At 40.2% G+C, this 23236-nt stretch overlaps 1 non-coding gene across 1 annotated transcript; it reads left to right on the forward strand.

The window, feature by feature from the left end:
• The first annotated feature begins 18911 nt into the window (after positions 1–18911).
• Positions 18912–19018, forward strand: LOC145055886 (small nucleolar RNA R71). The gene has a single exon (XR_013685433.1). It is a non-coding gene; the product is annotated as a small nucleolar RNA R71 (small nucleolar RNA).
• The last annotated feature ends 4218 nt before the right edge of the window (positions 19019–23236 follow it).

Consider the following 23236-nt stretch of genomic DNA (forward strand, 5'->3'; position numbering starts at 1 on the left):
CCAACTCACCGAGTTTGGGAATGGACTCGGCGAGTGCATTCCATGCACAACCCCAAACGACCTTCTGAGGTCAGATCCGCTTCACTAACTCATAGATCCAGTCTCCTTAAGCTTATTGACCACGTAAAGTTCAAGTCTTGGTGCTCATTAAGCACCGAATAGCTCATGAATGGTGTTTTAGCCTCAAATACATTGATCCCAAGCCAAAACCTCCATGGATGCATTTAAAGCTTTGGTAAAGAGGTGCTCTGGACCTCTATGGGTCCAGATCCAGGACCTTAACTCGCTAAGGGACCATGAGGACACTAGATCTAGCCACAAATGGGTTCAAAAGCCCTAAATCTATATGAACATCACAATAACAGAGAATGATTCGGAATGGTACCTCAGTTGTGATGTCCTGGACCTCAGTTCTTCAGGAATCCACCCCTCTCTTGCTTCCTCTTGGCTAGATCTCCTCTTTCCTTGCTAGGCAATAGCTCCAAGATCAATAATGGCTCCTTCCCTCACTTGAATCGTTTAAATGCTCTAGGGTTTCACTCTGGGGACTGATGAGCGCAAATGACGGCCATAAGGCCCTTTAAATATGCCTAAAACCCGAGAAATTAGGGTTTCATTAAACAGCGCAGACTCGCCGAGTCTACCAAGGCGACTCGCCGAGTCCGGGCATCAATCCAGGTGAGAAATCGCGTCTTAACTCGGCGAGTCTACGCACCAACTTGCCGAGTTCTTCCACAAAACTCAAAATAAAAAGAATAATTAATATTCCTGAAATCCCGGATATTACACTCCTTTGCCTGGGAATGATCACCTTTGAAAGTAAGAAGGTCGAACGATTCATTTGGGGGCGAACTCCCCTGATTCAGGGGAATGTGATTGCTGCCAACCCATCAACATTCGACAATGCCAAGCGCCTGGTGCAAAAGCTATACGACCATGTAGAAAAAAAGGGCACAGAGACTTCTGTTACTAAACCAAATAAGGGGATGATAATAAGAAAAATTGGGGAAAGAAGAGGAAGGGGTAACAAACTCACGAGTCTACAAAGAAGCACAAATCATAGCAGTTCACGATGCTACCACTCTACTACACCAACACCAGTTGCACTAGCACCTACAAAGCCGTATGCAGGCTCCCTCTCAAAACGTGATGTATGTAATTTCCACCATAACAGCGCAGACTCGCCGAGTCTACCAAGGCGACTCGCCGAGTCCGGGCATCAATCCAGGTGAGAAATCGCGTCTCAACTCGGCGATTCTACGCACCAACTCGCCGAGTTCTTCCACAAAACTCAAAATAAAAAGAATAATTAATATTCCTGAAATCCCGGATGTAACACCCCAAAGATTGGAAAGCCAAGAAAAGAAAGAAAACCTCAAGTTTAGGGGAGACTCGGCGAGTCCAGGGAGGGACTCGGTGAGTCCGAGCGGGATCTGGGTTGTGGTGTAAGCGACCGACTCGGCGAGTCGGCCAAGGAGACTCGACGAGTTGGGTCTGATCGAGGAAAACCCTAAATCCGGGACTTGGAGCCTATTTAAGCGTCTCATTCTCTTTCCTAGGGTTCCTTTACTGCCTGTCTACCCCAGAACACCAAACCCTAGCCGCCATATCCGTTTTTGAGCTAGATCTTGCCTTGAAGAGTGCACTAAAGCTTGGAGGAGGAAGAAAGACCTTGGAGGTGCAAGAAGGGAGTGTAGATCTGGGATTGAGGAGACATTTCAGACCGATTGGAGGTAATATGTTGTTGCTTGGACTCCCTTTGCACCTAGATCTATTCTTATGTGTGAGTTTTGGTCATGGTTGGTATGATATGTAACCAATTCGAGTTGGAGGTTCAGATCTGAGGTTGCTACCTCAGATCCATGTTGGTTTTGGTCTTGAATCCCCTAAAGTATCAGCCCTTGGTATGTTGAAGAAGTATGGTTGCCATAAACCCTAGTTTAGTGTGTTTTGAGCATAGATCTCTTAATCTACACGTAAAGTTTGCCACTTTACGTGGGGAATAGGCCCTAGAAGTATGGATCTATGAGTTGGAAGCTCTGTTTGGCTCGAAAAGCCACTGCATGGATTGAGGACTGGATAGACTCGGGGAGTCCTTCGAGTGGACTCGGCGAGTAGCTTGAAGATGAGGAGGAACTCGACGAGTAGGATGAACAGCTCATCGAGTCGGATGAAGTTAGGCATGGACTCGGCGAGTTGGATGAACAACTCAGCGAGTTGGTTGAAGATTGTCTAGGACTCGGCGAGTCTGTTCTTGGAATCGGCGAGTCAGATCGCGAAACCCTAAACCCTTTGAGTTGAGACTCGAATCAGTGAGTCGGGTGGTGACTCAGCGAGTTGGACAGGACAGGACTTGGAACTAGTTGGACTCGGCGAGTCATGGACTGACTCGGCGAGTCGGGTCGCGAATAAGAAAGACCATGAACGTATGAACTCGGCGAGTCAGTAGGTAGACTCGACGAGTAGGGTTGACCTGGAGGGTTGACTTTGACCAGGATTTTGACCTTGACCAGAGTTGACCTAGTGACCTTTGGAGGTCAGTTGGACTAAGTGTTATATTGGCTTTTGAAGCTCGAAGAGCTAGTGGAACAGCAGTTCGGAGTCAGAGGTCAGGTAGCAGTCAAAGGATTAGCAGCATCGGTTCAGCAGTCTCAGGTGAGTTTCCTTCAAGTAGGAACGGGTCTACGGCCACAATGTCGGCCCGTTTAGTTAGCAGTAGTTCCGGACTTCAGTCCGATGCAGTAGGTAGAGTGCTTGATGTCTTTGTGATTCAAGCATGTTTGTGTTATGTGTTCCGGACTTCAGTCCGATGCAGTATATGTGTTATGTTAGCAAATACGTGTTTATGTTATGCTATGTTCAGACAGTTCCGGACTTCGGTCCGATGCAGTTAGTTCCGGACTCCGGTCCGATGCAGGGGACAAGGTCCCAGTCAGTTCCGGACTTCGGTCCGATGCAGTTAGTTCCGGACTCCGGTCCGATGCAGGGGACAAGGTCCCAATTAGTTCCGAACTTCGGTCCGATGCAGTCAGTTCCGGACTTTGGTCCGATGCAGTCAATTCCGGACTTCGGTCTGATGCAGTGGGCAAGGCCCCAGTATGTGCTTTATATGTTTTGTGTGGTATGTGGTAGATTGGGGGAGCTCACTAAGCTTTGTGCTTACGGTTTTCAGTTTTGGTTTCAGGTACTCGGTTTTCAAAAGAGGAGCTCGGGAAGATTCCAGAGCACACACCATAGTCAGTTAGCCTGGGAATGTTTGACTCTGATGATATTAAGTTTTTAATTTAATACTCGAAAGTTATGTTTGATTTATGATACGTTTTATAAATCCAGTTTTAGTAATGTTTTAAAAGAAATTTTTAGTCGTGATTTTTGGGTCGTTTCAAGTTGGTATTAGAGCCTTGGTTTGAGGGATTCGGGTGCACTCCTGAGTGTGTCTGAACTCAAACTAAGGAAGTGGTATATAGTTTTCAAAAGAAAAATCGTAGTTACAAAAGAATTTTGAGAAAAGAAAACAATTTTTAGAAAAAGCAAAAAGAGTTTTGAAAAGAGAAAAGGGTGTGGTGCATGCAATCAGCCGAGCTCAAGTAAGTACTCCCAATTTACCCATACAAGTTATATTATGATTATCAGTATCAGTTTCAGTATCGGTTTCAGTTTCAGTTTCAGTTCCAGCTTCAGTAGAACAGCATGCTACAATAGGACTAAGGATCTAGGATGATGCCTTATGTGCCTGCTTTATGTGTTCAGCTTTATGAGAATTGCATGCTAGTAATGAGTAGACAGTAGTAGGATAGCCTGTGTAGGTTATGCCTGATAGTATGAGCTTAGCATTATATGCTAGTGCAGTTTCTCGTTATGAGAATTGTTTTGCCTGAGTATGTTTCCCTTATCCGAATGCTGCTTGCTTTGTGCTTTGTGGGACTCTGAGTGATGAGAGCTAGCCATTAGGTGAATAGTCTCATCACATGTGATCAGGGTTGAATAATCTCAGAGTGCTGGATTTGGCCCTACTGCGCAACTCTCGTTTGAGTCCAACCGTTGTAGGGACGAGTCTTTTACTTGAAGGATTATCTGAGCCTCGTCACATGTGATGGTATTCAGGTGGTGACTAATTGGCATTACTAGGAGGCCTTCAGCAGCTGAGGACTGTTTGGGTAGAGTCAGAGGTTCCCTAGGGCAAGCCTAGGATGAGAGTAGCAGAGATCAGTAGAAGAGTAAAGGGGACTGGGTGGAGTTGAGGTAACTCTTGAGGAAAGTACGGATAGATGTGGAAGGTAGTAGGGGCCCATACTACTGAAAGCAGAGGATCCGTACTCGATTCAAGAGGGGCCAAGACGAAACCAGGAAATGGTGTAGTGAGTGAGAAATCCCTCAGCAGTAGTGTGTAAATTGATCAGGATTTTGTTATATTTTCAGCATGGTGACATTGCGCGAGCTACCAGTTAGCAGTTCAGGCGTCGAGGAGGGATCTGGCTCGGGTTTTGGAGCCGGGCAGCTTGATGATCAGATGAGGGATTTCATTTCTGCAGAGATCATGCGCAACATTATCGATCAGACTCCAGTGATTTTCGGTTCGGTTAGAGAGGCCATCATGGAGCTTATGGACAGCCGACTTAAGGCCTTAGGGGCCGGGGCAGTTTCAGGACAGTTTGGGGCTCATCTAGAGCCCGATTCTCATGGATCCCAGGGATCCATCAGGGAGGGGAGTCCCATTTTTAGCACTTGTCATCCGGGGTCGGGAGTGAGTGGTCCACCTTACCCCCAAGAGGGTTCCCTGCAGGATTGGATTGCTGTAGAGGTTTCGCGGGCTCTCCCGGAAGAGTTACCAAACACCATTGGGCGTATCACCGATAGAGTGGTCGACGGGATTGAAAGGCGGACCTCAGCTGTCCAGGCAATGGGTGAAATGGTCACTATGGCCCATGAACGGGAGATTGGCTCGGATAGTCAGCTTAGGAAGAGGAAGCGGTCTTCCAGTCTAGTTCAGCAAGATGGGCAGTCGGACACTGTCGTAGTGGGTGTCAGGGGCCCGCAAGGTCGAGATGGTTGCACGAGGGAGAAGGGAGCACGGGCTGGAGTGCGCAGCAAGTCTAAGTGCGGCAGATGCGGATGGAAGGGTCACAAACGTCAAGAATGCACAATAGAAGTAGAGTTATGCCATCGTTGTCATCAGCCTGGCCATGTTAGGGTGAACTGCCCCGTTCAGCGGTTGGGACAGCCTCATTGTCATAGTAGAGTTCGAAAGTCAGAGGGATTTGAGGATTCTTTAGAGCAGGTTGCAGGTATGATTCTTTTCCTTCTATTTTATTATTCACAATATTATTGCTATGTTGATGCATTGATGTCAATAAGCTTATGTGTTGTGTTATGGTGTGGCTTGTTTGTGATTATGTTATATGCCATTTGCATACCTCGGATAACTGGTTGGTAGTTAGGGGATGTGCTCTTATGGAGAAGGTTTCGGAGGATGCAGTAACTGTAGCATGGTTGAGAGAGATTTGGTTCGTTTCGCTAGTTCGGAGTGGTTAGTGATTGGGGAGGGATTGGTTAAATTCCTACCTGGCAGGCTTGGGTTCCCCAGTAGATGTCCCGGAATGGTAGTGAAGATCAGGATCTCTTTTGAGTGTGAAGCAGCAAGGGGTAAGGAGGATCGAAGTGGGGGAGAACCCTCCGAGTATTCATGGATAAGAGACACATAGACCCAGAATGAGTGCGCAACCTCTGAGAAGAAATGGTAGTAGCACAGTGATGGATGGATTGAAAAGTTCAGAATTGGGAGTTCGAGAACTTTTCCCAGCAGTTAGTTCATGTAATCGAGATGGTTAGAAGCTGGTTGGGAATCCAGGATTAGAGGACCACCTGTCGGACTCATGTGAGTCGGAATGAGGATCCTAAGAACGGTTTGCAAGAGATGTCTACGTATTAGTAGCCAGTGTCAGCGTCAGCATGCAGGATTGTGTAGATTCAGGAGTTGGGAGTTTGGAAACTTCCCAACGATAGCTTCTTGTATCCGGATTAGTAGACGGTTGGTTTGGGAACCAAGCCGAAGAATTCCTCGACAAAGCGCTAAGAATATCAAGGATATAAGAGGTTGAGGTTGATGCAGTATTCGAAGACTAAGGGCTATTTTTTTTTGAGAAATCGGGATGAGGAATCACTAGCGGGACTAGGGATAGTCAGGATGTTCTCGAGATAGTAGTAGTGTTGTAAGTCTGCGGGGGTAGCCGTAGCATTCACTAGCAGTCAGATAGCAGTAGTAGTGTTGTAAGTCTGCGGGGGTAGCCGTAGCATTCACTAGCAGTCAGATAGCAGTAGTAGTGTTGTAAGTCTGCGGGGGTAGCCGTAGCATTCATTAGCAGTCAGATAGTAGTAGTGGCGTCGTAAGTCTGCGGGGGTAGCCGTAGCATTCGCTAGCAGCCAGATAGTATTAGAGAGTTGTAAGTCCGCGAGCGTAGTCGCAGCCTTTTATTAGATTGGTAGGTAGCATGAGCGCGTGTTAGATGCGGGAAAGCAGTAGTACCCACCAGTTCGGGTGCAACAGTGAGGATATGGGAATCCACAGGTTAGGTTTCGGATTTCCCAAATGGATCAGTTATGGCTAAGTCATCAATTTTGGCTATAGATCGTCACATCAGTTATGAGATCAGAGTAGCAGTGGACCGTTGGGGTTCGGGTATGTTGCGGGCTACCGTCAGTCTGGGAGCCATCATGTTGTTAGTTGTGGGATTGATGATGTTTGGATGTGACGTATGGACCCGATCGGTTGGATCGGAAGGTTGCTAGAGCCACAGTGACAGGATAACTAGTGGAAACTAGTCCTAGAGGAAGATTTCGTTCAGAAGTCGTGGAAGCGACTAAGTGAAGAGTCCCTTGACTTCACAGTTGGGTTGGAGTTCAGTGTTTCAGCCAGTTCAGTGTTTCAGGCAGCTCAGTGTTTCAGCCAATTCAGTGTTTCAGGCAGCTCAGTGTTTCAGGCAGCTCAATGTTTCAGTCAGTTCAGTGTTTCAGGCAGCTCAGTGTTTCAGTCAGTTCAGTGTTTCAGGCCATTCAGCGTTTCAGTCGGTTCAGCGTTTCAGGCAGTTTAGTGTTTCAGGCATGTTCAGTATTGCAGGCAGTTCAGTGTTTGGAAGGTTTCAGGGTTTTGGGTCAGTATTGTATTTGCGTTGGAATGCAAGTGCTGACGGTATAATTGGTTGATTTGGAAATGGCAAGTCCCTCTCGGCAGGATCAGTTGAGCCTTCTACCAAGTGTAAGTGATCTGTATGGATAGCTAGGCAGGTAGCCTTTCTTTCAGGATGGAAGGCTCGAGTTAGTAGGAGTTGAGTAATCAGATGGGATATAATCAAGCTGTTTCCAGCAACATCGTTTCAGTATGAGCGGCAGAATAGATAGAACAGTTATAGATAGTCGAAGTATCTTCAGGAGTCGTTGGAAGCGACTAGGAGATTGCGATGGAGTGTAGTGACCGGTGGGAGTCCGGTAACTCTGATATCGGTAGATTGGTTAGACCAGAGTAGTCTCAGTGCATCCGGTAGGCGGATGGGAGACAGCAGAATTTCCAGTCAGAGGAAGTAACGCTAAGAAAATTATGGAAAGGAGAAGGAATTCAGTATGTACCAACGGTAATGATCGGCATGGAGAGTGGCTGGAGTGATGGACAAAAAGGGTGTTAGATTTCCCAGACAGAGAGTTGGAGGCAGTTCGCAGGCAGTTGATCATAGCAAACTTCGAGGACGAAGTTTAGTTTAAGTGGGGGAGAGTTGTAACACCCCAAAGATTGGAAAGCCAAGAAAAGAAAGAAAACCTCAAGTTTAGGGGAGACTCGGCGAGTCCAGGGAGGGACTCGGCGAGTCCGAGCGGGATCCGGGTTGTGGTGTAAGCGACCGACTCGGCGAGTCGGCCAAGGAGACTCGACGAGTTGGGTCTGATCGAGGAAAACCCTAAATCCGGGACTTGGAGCCTATTTAAGCGTCTCATTCTCTTTCCTAGGGTTCCTTTACTGCCTCTTTACCCCAGAACACCAAACCCTAGCCGCCATATCCGTTTTTGAGCTAGATCTTGCCTTGAAGAGTGCACTAAAGCTTGGAGGAGGAAGAAAGACCTTGGAGGTGCAAGAAGGGAGTGTAGATCTGGGATTGAGGAGACATTTCAGACCGATTGGAGGTAATATGTTGTTGCTTGGACTCCCTTTGCACCTAGATATATTCTTATGTGTGAGTTTTGGTCATGGTTGGTATGATATGTAACCAATTCGAGTTGGAGGTTCAGATCTGAGGTTGCTACCTCAGATCCATGTTGGTTTTGGTCTTGAATCCCCTAAAGTATCAGCCCTTGGTATGTTGAAGAAGTATGGTTGCCATAAACCCTAGTTTAGTGTGTTTTGAGCATAGATCTCTTAATCTACACGTAAAGTTTGCCACTTTACGTGGGGAATAGGCCCTAGAAGTATGGATCTATGAGTTGGAAGCTTTGTTTGGCTCGAAAAGCCACTGCATGGATTGAGGACTGGATAGACTCGGGGAGTCCTTCGAGTGGACTCGGCGAGTAGCTTGAAGATGAGGAGGAACTCGACGAGTAGGATGAACAGCTCGTCGAGTCGGATGAAGTTAGGCATGGACTCGGCGAGTTGGATGAACAACTCGGCGAGTTGGTTGAAGATTGTCTAGGACTCGGCGAGTCTGTTCTTGGACTCGGTGAGTCAGATCGCGAAACCCTAAACCCTTTGAGTTGAGACTCGAATCAGTGAGTCGGGTGGTGACTCAGCGAGTTGGACAGGACAGGACTTGGAACTAGTTGGACTCGGCGAGTCATGGACTGACTCGGCAAGTCGGGTCGCGAATAAGAAAGACCCTGAACGTATGAACTCGGCGAGTCAGTAGGTAGACTCGACGAGTAGGGTTGACCTGGAGGGTTGACTTTGACCAGGATTTTAACCTTGACCAGAGTTGACCTAGTGACCTTTGGAGGTCAGTTGGACTAAGTGTTATATTGGCTTTTGAAGCTCGAAGAGCTAGTGGAACAGCAGTTCGGAGTCAGAGGTCAGGTAGCAGTCAAAGGATTAGCAGCATCGGTTCAGCAGTCTCAGGTGAGTTTCCTTCAAGTAGGAACGGGTCTACGGCCACAATGTCGGCCCGTTTAGTTAGCAGTAGTTCCAGACTTCAGTCCGATGCAGTAGGTAGAGTGCTTGATGTCTTTGTGATTCAAGCATGTTTGTGTTATGTGTTCCGGACTTCAGTCCGATGCAGTATATGTGTTATGTTAGCAAATACGTGTTTATGTTATGCTATGTTCAGACAGTTCCGAACTTCGGTCCGATGCAGTTAGTTTCGGACTCCGGTCCGATGCAGGGGACAAGGTCCCAGTCAGTTCTGGACTTCGGTCCGATGCAGTTAGTTCCGGACTCCGGTCCGATGCAGGGGACAAGGTCCCAATTAGTTCCGGACTTCGGTCCGATGCAGTCGGTTCTGGACTTCGGTCCGATGCAGTCAATTCCGGACTTCGGTCTGATGCAGTGGGCAAGGCCCCAGTATGTGCTTTATATGTTTTGTGTGGTATGTGGTAGATTGGGGGAGCTCACTAAGCTTCGTGCTTACGGTTTTCAGTTTTGGTTTCAGGTACTCGGTTTTCAAAAGAGGAGCTCGGGAAGATTGCAGAGCACACACCATAGTCAGTTAGCCTGGGAATGTTTGACTCTGATAATGATATTAAGTTTTTAATTTAATACTCGAAAGTTATGTTTGATTTATGATACGTTTTATAAATCCAGTTTTAGTAATGTTTTAAAAGAAATTTTTAGTCGTGATTTTTGGGTCGTTTCACCGGATGTTACAATTCTCCCTAACTTGTCCTCAAGTTAAGGAAAGTGAAGAGTCTCATTTTTAAATGCCATCTTAAATGGTTTTATGTCATGCATAACTTGTCCTCAAGTTATAGAACATGAAGAGTCATTTTCATAAATGTTTTATGAACTCCATAACTTGTCCTCAAGTTATGGATTCTGAAGAGGCTTTTCATTAAAACCTATATTAAACTCATAAGTTATGGATTCCAAAAATTTTTGAATAGTTCAAAACTTGCCCTCAAGTTTTGGAATTTGTAAATGCAAAGTCTTACTTTGAAACATTTAGTTCCAAACCCTAGAATTTTAAAAGTTTAAAATTCAACCCTTATACGATTATAATATTATAGATTTAATATATATATATATATATATATATATATATATATATATATATATATATATATATATACATACATACATACATATATATATATATATATATATATATATATATATATATATATATATATATATATATATATAAGAGTAAAGTCAGTCTTACCATTAGTAGGACTCATTCACGAAGCCGATCTATAAGGGGGGGGGGGGGGTATAAGGTTACTGCCTATAAAATGACAGTTTAATGGGTGTCTACTCTCACCCACTGCTATCTTGACTGGTGGAGGGTCATTGGCCGAACGGGTAGGATAGGACATTAATTCTCATTATAAGTATAATGATAATTATAAAGTAACTAAACTTTTATTAAATTCCCAATCTTAGTTACTTTAGGAAAATGTGAATTTGGTGCTAACCCATGAAATTGCACTTTGCACCTTGTTAAGTCGTTAGTAGAGCGTGTGTGGTTAACCGACACACTAATCTGGGACTGACAGTGCTTGGCAAAGGGTAGCTTGGTGTTAATCATAGATCAATGAAGCATATTGTTGCGTGCAATTCGCTACACCTAATTTTAAATTTATAACCTAAGTACTTAACTAACTAAAATGCACATAGGCAGTGTACCTAGTCAAATTATAGAATAGTTTGAGTATGTCGGGTGTCGATCACAGGGAACGGTTTTAATTAATTAATCTACCTACTATTAAATTAACCTAATTTCTAATCAAGAAAGGGGTTTTATCTAATTTTGCAATTTTAGAAGAACTTAATTCTTTAACACAAATTCAATCAATAAACAAAACACTTCTGTTAGTTCAAATCCAGTTTCCCTCAATGGTTTATAAATTAGTAATGACAATTACTGTTGGTTACCAATTAAGATAGTATTAGCAATTCAGTTCTAAATTTACTAACATTAATTAATTCATGTAGTTCTATGTATAGTCACACAATAGTTAACACATAATCAATTATTAAATAGGATTGGAGCCATGTAAGATTGATTTGAAAAACACACTTACGGTCATAATATGAGTTCTTTAGCACAACTTAATTCAATAGTTAAATTACTTATCTAAGATTGCTTTGATCTTAGCTCTATTAAACTAGCGTTCACTGAATTATTAGGTATTCAAATTCATGCAGATTCGTATTCACTAACTACACAAAACAAGAATTTTAAAGCAACCAAATATTAAATCAAACATGCTAGGTACAATAATTCAAACACAAGTCATAACAAACAAGTAAATAAAAACTAAAGTATTAAAACCATGAGTTCCAACTGCATCTAGCTAACAGAAGCAGCTAGATTTAGCTGGACATCCTACTAAATAAACAAGCACAAGTCATATTTAAAGGATTGCTAAATGTACCAAACTATAAAGATAATAATGAATTCTTCCTTCTTCCTTGGTGTTGAAAGCCAATTCCAGACCTCTTCTCTCTCTGAATTTCATCTCCATTAACTCTTCAAGTTAGCTAAAAGTCTCCCAAGTCGTAATGATCAAGAGCATTTATAGCTATCACAAAATTGGTTCTCATGTCGTGAATGAGTATGTCTCACGACGTGAATACAGTAAATATCCGTGTTGGACAAGGATTCCTTCTCCGTGATGTTTATCTTCTGGAAAAGTCCCACTTACGTCGTGAATCTAAAATCCTCACGTCGAGAGTTGAGCTTATTATGTGGGTTTCTTCTTCTGTTATCCACCAAGCCTCAAAAGTTCCATGCTTTGTCATTTTTAGTCCCTATTCTTCAAGAATGCTTCTATTTGGCTGCAAAGTACAATTAAAGCTTATAAGTATCATTATCCAATGCAAATAACCAAAATATTAATATAAATATAGGTAAATATTGCCTAAAAACATGTATAAATGTGACATCCCCAAAATCATGGCCAGAAAAGACCGGTTTTTAAAATAATTTTTAGAGTAAATCCTTTTAATTTAAAAGAGTTGCGGAATTTGTTCTTAAAAACAAAACAAAACATGATAAAATAGATTTTTATCAAAACATTTCAGAAAGAAATATAATTTTATTTTGATAATCAAAAATCGGGATGTCATGTTCCGATACAGACTATAAAGCATAAACGATAACATTACAACTCATTCAACAAATATATACATATACAGACTTGTAAACAAAACAACTTGATGATTCATCCATCTTATGCCCTTGCGCCACTTGCTGTAATACAAATAAATTGAGTGGGTAAGGCTTGGGAGCCTGGTGAGCATATAGGGTTTTCAACCCACAATAGATAATTATATTTAATTCACCAACCAACAACAAACCGATTACCCATTCCCGTTATCCTCACTTTACGTCCCTAAAACAACATCTATTACAAGGGACCTAATCTAGGATTTTCATCGGGACGGACATTACTGCAAAGAGGCTTCCTTAGCAATAAATGTCCTAAAGGCACCATGAGGGGGATAGAGTACACTGGTGAACACATCGTTCACAACACCTACAGGTTATGAGCCTGCTAGCGTTCCATAGGAATGTCTAGAAAGAGTCTGTGGTCGTTATCTATACTCCGCTGAATAACTAGATCAATAACAACAACGACGAGGCCTCTCATCTGTTTATCACACATCAACTATCTACCCATGTTCTACCCAACATATTAGTAGATAAAAATATATATTTTTATACATAGTTTAAAACCTATATAGCATGTTCAACCAATACATATTCCACATAACAGATGAGGCACACACACATAATACGTATTTCATAGAGAATAAATCATATCTACGAGTTAGAAGAAAGTGAATATATATTCACACATATAATCAACAAAATATACACATAACACGTATTTCATACCAAATACTTAATAATTATGTGTTAGAAGAAAGTAACTACACACTCACTTGATCAGAAGATGATCGAACAACACTACGACTTGTAGAAGTAGTATTCTTCGGTAGATTTGGAAGATCTTCACAAAAACCGGGCTCCTCGCGGGCAGAGCTTCGGCTCGGAAACTCTTTTCTTCTCGGGATCTTCGGGCTTCGGGACTCGCTTCAGGTCTCGGGATGATACTAGGGCTTCGGGGGTACTTCTTTGCACGTAAATCGAGGTAGTATGGGAGAGAGAAGAGATTTGGCAACCACAAACGGCTGCCCCTTCAAATCTATTTATAGGGCTGTTTTCTCATTTTCCACGTTGTGGTCACTTCTTCCACGTCGTGGTCTTGGTCGTCACTGGATGCGTCATCGTCCACTTGCTCTGTCAGGCTCCGGAATCCGTCAGAAGTCATGGCACGTCGTGGCCACTGTTGCCACGTCGTGGTCTCTGACACAGCTTTGGGGTTCGCACCCCGAACTTTAGAAATTCATAACTTTCGCATACGAACTCCGTTTTCGACATTATTTATATCGACGCGTAGGTAAAAACAACATCTAAAACTTTCATTTAGACTCTGTTGGCTAATTTTGAACTTATTTTTATTATATTATTTTTAGTAGGTCGGGATAGGAAAACTCCGTTCGAAATTCATAACTCCTTCATCTGAACTCCGTTTTCGCCTATCTTTTTATCGTTTCGCTACTATTAACGAGATATTCGATTCTTGTTTAGATTGTTTTGGTTAAAAATCGCTCGGTATTAAATCGAGTATTCGGGCTGCATACTGCTAAGTCGAAACTTAGAAAAATCATAACTTCCTCATACGAAGTCAGATTTGGGTGTTCTTTTTATGAACGCTCTCGGTTTAACGAACTCTACGACTCTCGTTTATATTACTAAGACTAAATATCGCTCTAACGTAAATTTCACTTTTTACCATTCAGCGTTGCCGGTTCTGTCGGGAAACTTCAACAGGTCATAACTTCTTCGTTATAACTTGGATTTCGGCATTCTATATATATATATATATATATATATATATATATATATATATATATATATATATATATATATTCATAAACCTCGTTTCAACTACTACAACATTATCCAAAGATATTGAGCTTATCTAACATTTCATTTTGACGCTTATCTTTATTCTTAATTCATTTAAGCCACACAACTAAGCACAAAACATATAATACTCAAATAATCCATTCTTATTATTTTAAAATGGGTTACAAAAGGTTAACCTAGACTATTACATTGCTATTAATGACAAGCCTAGAAACACAGGCGTTACAATAAATATGGCGATATCAAAATACCCCACACTTATTCTTTGCTTGACCTCAAGCAAATCTAATTATTTAAACTTAAGCTCTTATCACTAATATCACATAAAGCAATCCATTTTGAACTCAGCCATTATGCCAAGACCGCAACGCATGCATTTGTGTCTAAAATTTTCCTAAAGACCCCCCCTAATTCTAAATACTCACGATCCTCATAAACACTGGCCCACTTCTTTTGAGCAATGCTCATTTTATGAATCCCTCCGAATCCATCCGCATAAATCTTTCTAACCTCAAGGTATTTTTGTAAAGCTACCCAAGCATACATAATCTAGAAACTACAAAATTTGATAACTTAATGGAGCTCTTGGAACTCTTAACTTCTTTGATATTTGATCTTTAATTTCTTTAAATTCACCACCTTTTTGTGTAATTTTTGGTATCTTCAACTTTTAAATTTCTTCAAAAATTTGTTCTTTTGATTTTCACTTGATTGGTCCAAAATTATTACAACTTTTCTTGTAATTCTCTCTTTTTTTACATGAAACTCACTTTTTTTTCACTCAAAAACCTACATCCTTAAGCAGGGACGCTTAACTTCAACCTTTATTGGTTAAGATATTAGCCTAAGTACAATGACTACATAAGCTTCCCTGGATACATTTCTGGTACATGATGCTAAACATATTGAGATCCTCAAACTAAGTGAGGTTGTGTTTTTTTTCCCATGATTTCACTAGAATAAAGGGGGACACAAATGTACTATAACGTATATTGGCTCAACTAAAGATTTGAGCTATCATCGGATCACCCCATATAATATTAGCAACTTAAGTTCAAATTATTATCACTAGTTTCAATTATTAGATAATTATTTCAAAACTATTAAAATTTTTAAATTCTACCTAAATCTAGCAATTTACTTTTCTTTACTTTTCCGACCCCCTACACCACACTTATTACATACAATGCCCTCATTGTATGCATAATATAAACTAAAAGCAATAAAATGGAGAAAAAAGGAACAGACTCCCTGGGATAGCTGCGGTGAGATCGAACATCAAACTTTATGCATCTTGAGTATAGACTTCTATATAGGAACTTGGATCTTGATCAGGCGAGATATGTAATGCGCCAGCAAAATATGGAATCGAAACTTCAATCTTTAATAAATGTGGTGCAAATCTCCAAGGCATGATGACCAATGTGTGAAAGCATACGCCACATCGCATATTAGAGGAAACGATCCATAATAATCTTCATTCTAGTTCCAATAAGAAAAGTGGTGAACCATGGTGTAATATGCAACAATGGTCTTCATTTATGTGGAAATTTAATATTCACGATGTGATTGCCAAAGGCCACGACGTGAAGTCACTAAAACATGTATTCTGGAAACCATGAAAAATTGACTCACGACGTGAACATTAAGGATTCAAGACGTGAGTACCGGGCAAACAAAAAGCAATTTTGCCTTCAACTCTTGGCTTCAACCAAATGTCTTAATGGATTAAGACCCTTCTAATGCATCATTTTATGACTCTTCTCAAACTCTATCCTCTCTCTCGACTCACCCCACACTTATTTCTAATCATGAGCCTCGACTCTCGATTCTAACGCGCTCTCGGCTAAACACGAACAAACTTATTTCTCGACATTTCTCTCCCGTGACTTTTAGCAAATCTGGAATAACAACCAAAGAAGAGACAAAGTAACATAATAACTTCAATAGTTTTACAATCCAAAAACATTCAAAACAAAATAAAACTAAATATAAAATAATCTAAACCAAACTAATAATAAACAAAAACAAACTAAAACAATTAATCATCATCTTCGTCTTCATTTGCCCCGCTTGTTCCAGCCTTATCTCCTCTCGGCATCCAAAGTTCCTCCTATGTCAGGATATACGGACATTGCGGCGACACGGTGGGTGGTTGAATCACACCCAAATAGGAATAAATACCCTCGACAAGTTGGGTATTATAATTAACACCCCCACGAAGGTTGTCCAAATAAGAACCTACCCGACTTTGGAATGGGTCAGTGGGCATTCCTCCTTTATAATCATGAACTCTTCCCGTTTCTCCACGTGCTCGCACATTTCGTCGGCGAGGTCTCGACTACGGTTGTTGGTCTCGTTGAGTGCTTGGGCCATTCAATTAATCACCAGATGGACATATATACTTATTGGGCTAACAGAAAAGTGATCCGTAAATTTCCTCTGGACTCACGTCGTGAGGCACTCGTGCTCACGTCGTGAGTTTGGTCCGATCAGATTTTCATTTAATACATCTAATTTTTTTATTAACTATAAATCTTAATTAATTACCACTTAATTTTGGGGACCCTACACTTAATATTTTACCATGCATAAGATTACTTAGATGATGTGATGATTAATTTTCCTAAAAAAACAAAACTAGAAAGAAAATCAAACCGGGCTTGGGTTGCCTCTCGAGAAGAGCTTCTTTTTGATGGAGTCGTGATCCGGACTCCGTGCATCCTTACATTGAGTTGTCTGAAGAGTCCATCATCAGCTGAACTCTTTGCTCCTTCCATCTCCTCTTATAAGCTTGAACTCGTCTTTTATACAGTTTTTTCGAGTTTTCCTTTTTATTTTTCACCTCATCTGCATCAAGCTTCCGTTTAACTCCTTTGTTTTCTAATTTTTCTTCATTCTTTTTAAGCTCCATCAGGATCTTCTTAGCTGAATCTGTCTCCTTAGAAGTAACCTCGTCTTCATCGCTTGATAAATCATCACTTTCCTCGCTTACCAAAGAAGTTGGATTTGTATAGGCAATTACCTCAACTAGAAACGGGACAGATGGTCTTGGTTTTGTTTGTTTGACTTGTTGAATTGTTTTCATCTCTTCTTCGATCAACTTCTCTAATTCCCCAAGTTCATCATCTTCATGAATGTTACAAACCTCATTTTGAACATCATTTCCCTTGAAACCTTCTTCTATTCCAAAAATTTCCTTTTCATCTCCAACTCTTAAAGTGAGCTTGGATTCGCAAATATCAACCAAGGCTCCGGCAGTATTAAGTAATGGGCGACCAAGAATAATCGGAACATCGGGATCTTCTTTCCTATCTAAAACCACAATGTCTATTGGAAAAATGAACTTCCTAATTTTCACTAGGAAATCTTCCACAATGCCCCGGGGTTGTGTCACTGAACGATTTTCCATGTAAATAGTCATTTTTGTAGCCTTCAACTTCTGAATATTCAACTTCTGATAAAATGAATAAGGCATCAAATTTATGCTAGCCCCATAATTGGCTAAAGCATAAGTCTTCATATTATTCCCAAACTCACATGGAAGAGTGAGGTGTCTAGGATCTCCCATCTTCTTATGTAACTCTCCCAGCACCACTTTTCAACTTTGCTCACTTAAAATAACTTTAGAATTTTTCTTTAATTGTTGATGAGTATCTATCAAATCTTGTAGGAACTTCGCATACCCGAGAATTTTTGATAACGTCTCAACAAAAGGAGTATTTATAGGAATACCCTTTATGTTCTTTATGAACTCCAAATGCTCCCTTCCAGTGGACTAAGATTAGATCGGGATGGAAACGGTAAAGGCGGATGTTAAGCCAGAACAATTTCTGAAGTTTTCTGTTCAGACTGATCCCACGTCGTGAGCATAGAGGGCTCATGTCGTGAATTCAATTTTTCAGCAAAAATATTATTTTCGATTTTGGGCTTCTTCGATTCTGGCTTGGCTGGTTTTGGTTCCTCGTGTAATGCTTCTAAGAACTCAAAAATGATCTCGTCTTCAGTTTGATCATCATGATATGGGATTGAGTTTGTTTTTCAGGAATTTTTGAGGATAATTTGTTGTTCACCAAAGTTGTTAATTGACCAAGTCAGTTTTCAAGATTATAGATCGATGCTTGATGATTTCTTAATGAAGCTTGTTGACCAATCATCATTGTATGTTGTTATGTCATTATCTTCATGCGCTCCTTCAACATTGCATCGGTATCATCATGGCTTTTCTCAGAAGCTTCCACAAATTAGGTCAACATATTTTCGAAGTTAACTTTCTTCTCGGCTGGTGGTTGCTCTTTTTGGTAGAAGCCTTGGCCTATCTGGTTATATTTTTCTTATTTTTGCTTCTTGTATTCGTCATATGGCAGCCACTCCTTCTTTGGTTTTCTCCAATCTTCATCATATTCATCCACACTAGAATAGCAAACTTGAGCTTTTTTATACCCATTATCATCTAAGTTACAATCCTTAGTCAAGTGTGGACCATTACACCTTTCACATCTAACTCTTATAGCATGTATTTTTTGGTCCATTTTTGTCATTCACCTGTCCATTGTATCAAGCATGGCCATTACAGTAGCCATGTCTGCAACATTTCCACCCCTGCTTCCTTTAACTCCATCATTTCTTGGATTGTGATACTCACGAGAATGCTTTGCAAATTCTTCAACTAACTCCTTGACTTCCCCTAGATTTTTCTTAATAAGTGTTCCTTGGGAATCAAGGAGTTGTCTTGTCATGCCATTAACACCATCATAAAATATTGATACTTCTTGTTGTATATTGAGGTCATTTTGAGGACAATTTCTCAACAATCCCTTATAACGCTCCCATGCCTCATAAAGTGACTCACTCGGATTTTTCTTAAAATTTGCTATTGCCTTTTTGAGTTTAGCTATCTTGGAAGGTGGGAAAAATGGTCTAAAAACTGTTCACGCATTTGGGCCCAAGTAGTGATTGCACCAGGTGGTAGTGCCTTTAGAAGCTCCTTTAAAAGTGACTGGTAGCATCCTCAGAAAGACTGTCTCTCTAGGAACATTTGAGATATTGAAATAATCTTCTATTTCATTTACTTCATCCAAATGCTTGTAAGCATCCTCATGATCCTTTCCAAAAAATGATACATCCTTAAGTGCAGCAAGGATGTGTTCTTTCAGTTCGAATGGGGAAGTTGTAGGAATTGCCGGTTGTATTAGGCCAGGACCAACATCATCTCTAATTCGCTTTTTGTACGCTCCCATGGACATATCTGCAATATCCACCATCTCATTATCCAACTCGTCTTCGGATTCACTTCTATGTAATGCAAATTCAGGCTCGGAATCGTATTCGGTATCCTTTGGGTTTGGATCTTGCTCAAAGCTTTCTATCTTGATTTTATACTTTGATGATGTACTCGACTCTCCTACTTTGTTTCCCGTCTTCTTTCAAAAGACTGATTTGAGGTCTTTAAAAGATGACTTTTTTGGTGTTTGGCTCACTCCTGCGTTCTTATGCGTCTTCTTGTGAAGGGCTGACTCTGGATCTTCAAGTGGTGGCACCAAAGGTGTGTTAGAGCCTCTGGTCGTGAACTTCTGCAAAATAAACAAAAATAAAAACGTAAAACTGAACTATAAAAAGGATTCACGTCGTGATCCAATAAAGCTCATGTCGTGAGTTCAATAGTGGAAGAAAATAAACCAAACTGAAAAATAACTTTTTGCAGGTTTTACCCCACAAAAAGGATCGATTAATCTAAAGCAAAAAATCAACAATTAAGTATGCCGTTCCCTGGCAACGGCGCCAAAAACTTGATGAATGCAATTAGCTACACGTAATTTTAAATTAATAAACTAACTACTTAACTAACTAAAATGCACCTAGGTAGTGTACCTAATCAAATTATAGAATAGTTTGAATAAGCCGGGTGTCGATCACAAGGAACGGTTTTAACTAATTAATCTACCTACTATTAAATTAACCTAATTTCTAATAAAGAAAGGGGTTTTATCTAATTTTTCAAGTTTTGAAGAACTTAATTCTTTAACACAAATTCAATCAATAGACAAAACACTTATGTTAGTTCAAATCCACTTTCCCTCAATGGTTTATAAATTAGTTATGACAATTACTGTTGGTTACCAATTAAGATAGTATTAGCAATTCAATACTAAATTTACTAACATTAATTAATTAATGTAGATCTATGTATGGTCACACAATAGTTAACACATAATCAATTATTAAATAGGATTGGAGCCATGTAAGATTAATTTGAAAAACACACTTACGATCATAATATGAGTTCTCTAGCACAACTTAATTCAATAGTTCAATTACTTATCTAATATTGGGTTGATCTTAGCTCTAATAAACTAGTGTTCACTGAATTATTAGGTATTCAAATTCATGCAGATTCGTATTCACTAACTACACAGAACAAGAATTTTAAAGCAACCAGATATTAAATCAAACATGCTAGGTACAATCAATCAAACACAAGTCATAACCAACAAGTAAATCAAAACAAAAGTATTAAAACCAAGAGTTCCATCTTCATATTGCTAACAAAAGCAGCTAGATTTAGTTGGACATCCTCGCAAATAAACAAGCACAACTCATATTTAAAAGCATGCTAAATGTACCAAACTATAAGGCTAATAATGAATTCTTCCTTCTTCCTTGGTGTTGAAAGCCTCTTCTCTCTCTGAATTTCACCTCCAGGAACTCTCCAAGTTAGCCAAAAGTCTCCCAAGTCATAATGATCAAGAGAATATATAGTTATCATGAAATTCGCTCTCACGTCGTGAATGAGTATGTCTCACGACGTGAATACAATAGATATCCGTTTTGGACAAGGATTCCTCCCCCACGATATTTAGCTTCTGGAAAAGTTCCACTCACGTCGTGAATCTAAAAGCCTCACATAGTGACTTGAACTTATTACGTGGGTTTCTTCTTCTTTTGTCCTCCAAGCCTCCAAAGTTCCATGCTTTGTCATTTTTAGTCCCTATTCTTCAAGAAAGCTTCTATTTGGCTGCAAAGTATAATTAAAAGCTTATAAGTATCATTATTCAATGCAAATAACCAAAATATTCATAAAGATATAAGTAAATATTGCCTAAAAACATGTATAAATTTGGAAATATCACGTATGTGGTTAATCGGCACATTGATGAGGTGGTTGTAACATTGGGTGTACCAAACTAATTTGCATGGATATTCACACCTTGTTTGTGATCCTCGGCATCCTAGTCACAAACTTGAAGGGCACAATTGATATTTAAATAGGCCATTGAAAAGTTTAATGAATCTCAAAGGATCTAGGAGTTTCAATTCACTTAAAACCTAAAATTCTTTTTCGTTTTTTGTGGTGGAAATCGGTAAATCGTTATTTACCTACCTTCATATATTTCGCAATAGGATTACGGAATCCCTCTTTCGAATTGTAAAATATTGTGTTGGGTCCTGGCCTTAATATTGCATTTGGGTGTTATATTAAGGACTTAAAACAACTAACTTGAATTTCTCCCATGTAGATGTCTAGTTCAAACAACTATGGTTTTCCCAAATCGTTTGGAACAAGCTCTCCTCCTGAAGATGATGTTCCATGATTGGATCGTTGAAGTGGAAATCATAGTTCACTTCCTGCACCTCCTCGAATTATTCTCCCTAACCCACAAGATTGAAGATTTGAAAAATTCAAGGTCACTCAAGACCTACTTGCAATGAAACATCAAGATGGAAGGTCTGTGTGTACTCACGTCTTGGAGATGATGTCACACATTGACAGGCTGAGAATGTTGGGTGTGGTGTTCCCAAGGAAGTTGGCTATTAACTGGGTTCTTCAGTGACTTCCTGAATCATATAGTGTGTTTGTTAAAGAATACTATGTGACAGATCACGACATGATCCTTATTGACCTTACCTATATGCTCGTTGTTGCTGAATAAGCAATGATTTGGCGTACTAGAAAAGCAAATTTGATTGGAATATCTACTTCTCAAACTTCCATGGACATTGACAATGGTAACATTGGAAGTCCATAAAAGATTTCTCTTCCCAATGGATAGGGATCGGCTATGGTCAACCCGGTTGACCAAAAGGTGAGATAGTCCCGTGTACCATTCCCAAAGAGTCTATATGTTTCTATTCCCAAGAGAAAGGGCATTGGTTGTGAAGCTTCCTTGACTACCTAAAAGATCTAAGAGAAGGTCGAATTAAAATTTTTGACTCTACTTCAGGTAAGTCCAGTGTGTAACTCTATTAAGTTCCTAATTGTTGATTCTTAATACATGATGCAACAAGGTTGCATTTTGATGTTTCGTGGGATCATACAAAGGGAAGGAAGCTTAAAGGAAGAGTATGCTGAATCTGGTCACAAAGATGGATTTCAATCGCATGGTAGATTGCTTAGAAATTTGTAATAACATCTTTTTCATTTGTAATTGCATTGTAATGAAAAGTTTTTCCACATTTTATAAACAAACTTTTGTTTTTATTATATATCCTTGCACCATTTGGGAAAATTGATGTTTGTATGTTTCTATATTAGCAATATGATTTTGATTTTATCGTTTGTGGTAGTGTCGAGAATTTGCCAAAAAAGGAAAGATTCTCATCACCCAAGTTTTAATTGGATAGAAACTTAGAATCATGCAACTTGTAGTGTGTGATGAATGAGAACCTTTGTCTTTGTCAAATTAAGACTAATTCCTTGTGCACATGTATGTATGAGTCAAGTGAAGGGCTAGGGGATCGGGTACACTAGGTGTGTGCTGGTCAGGTCCACCTCAAAGAACGATAAGACTATTCCTCACGATTTACTAAAGTTTAGTAAATGTGGTTATGCTTATAGGTTTAAGTATAATTCTAAATCTTTGTAAAAGTTCAATGTATGGCAGAACGAATGAGAAGAATCAAATTAAGCAGAAAGATAGAAGTTTCTCCTATCTGAAAAGATGGGAGAGTACTTTAGTATCATGTTTTATGATCATCTTAATGATTATGGAAACCATGTCACAATTGATCCTCTAAGGATATCTTAGTACATTTATATGTCGAAGAAGAGGAATCGTGAATTGTTGAAATGGTTAAATCTAGAAGATGTGTCATACTTCGTTCCAAAAACA

This window comes from Lactuca serriola, chromosome 5 (genome assembly GCF_051521515.1).
Source record: "Lactuca serriola cultivar US96UC23 chromosome 5, Lser_US96UC23_V15, whole genome shotgun sequence".
Lineage (NCBI taxonomy): Eukaryota > Viridiplantae > Streptophyta > Magnoliopsida > Asterales > Asteraceae > Lactuca > Lactuca serriola.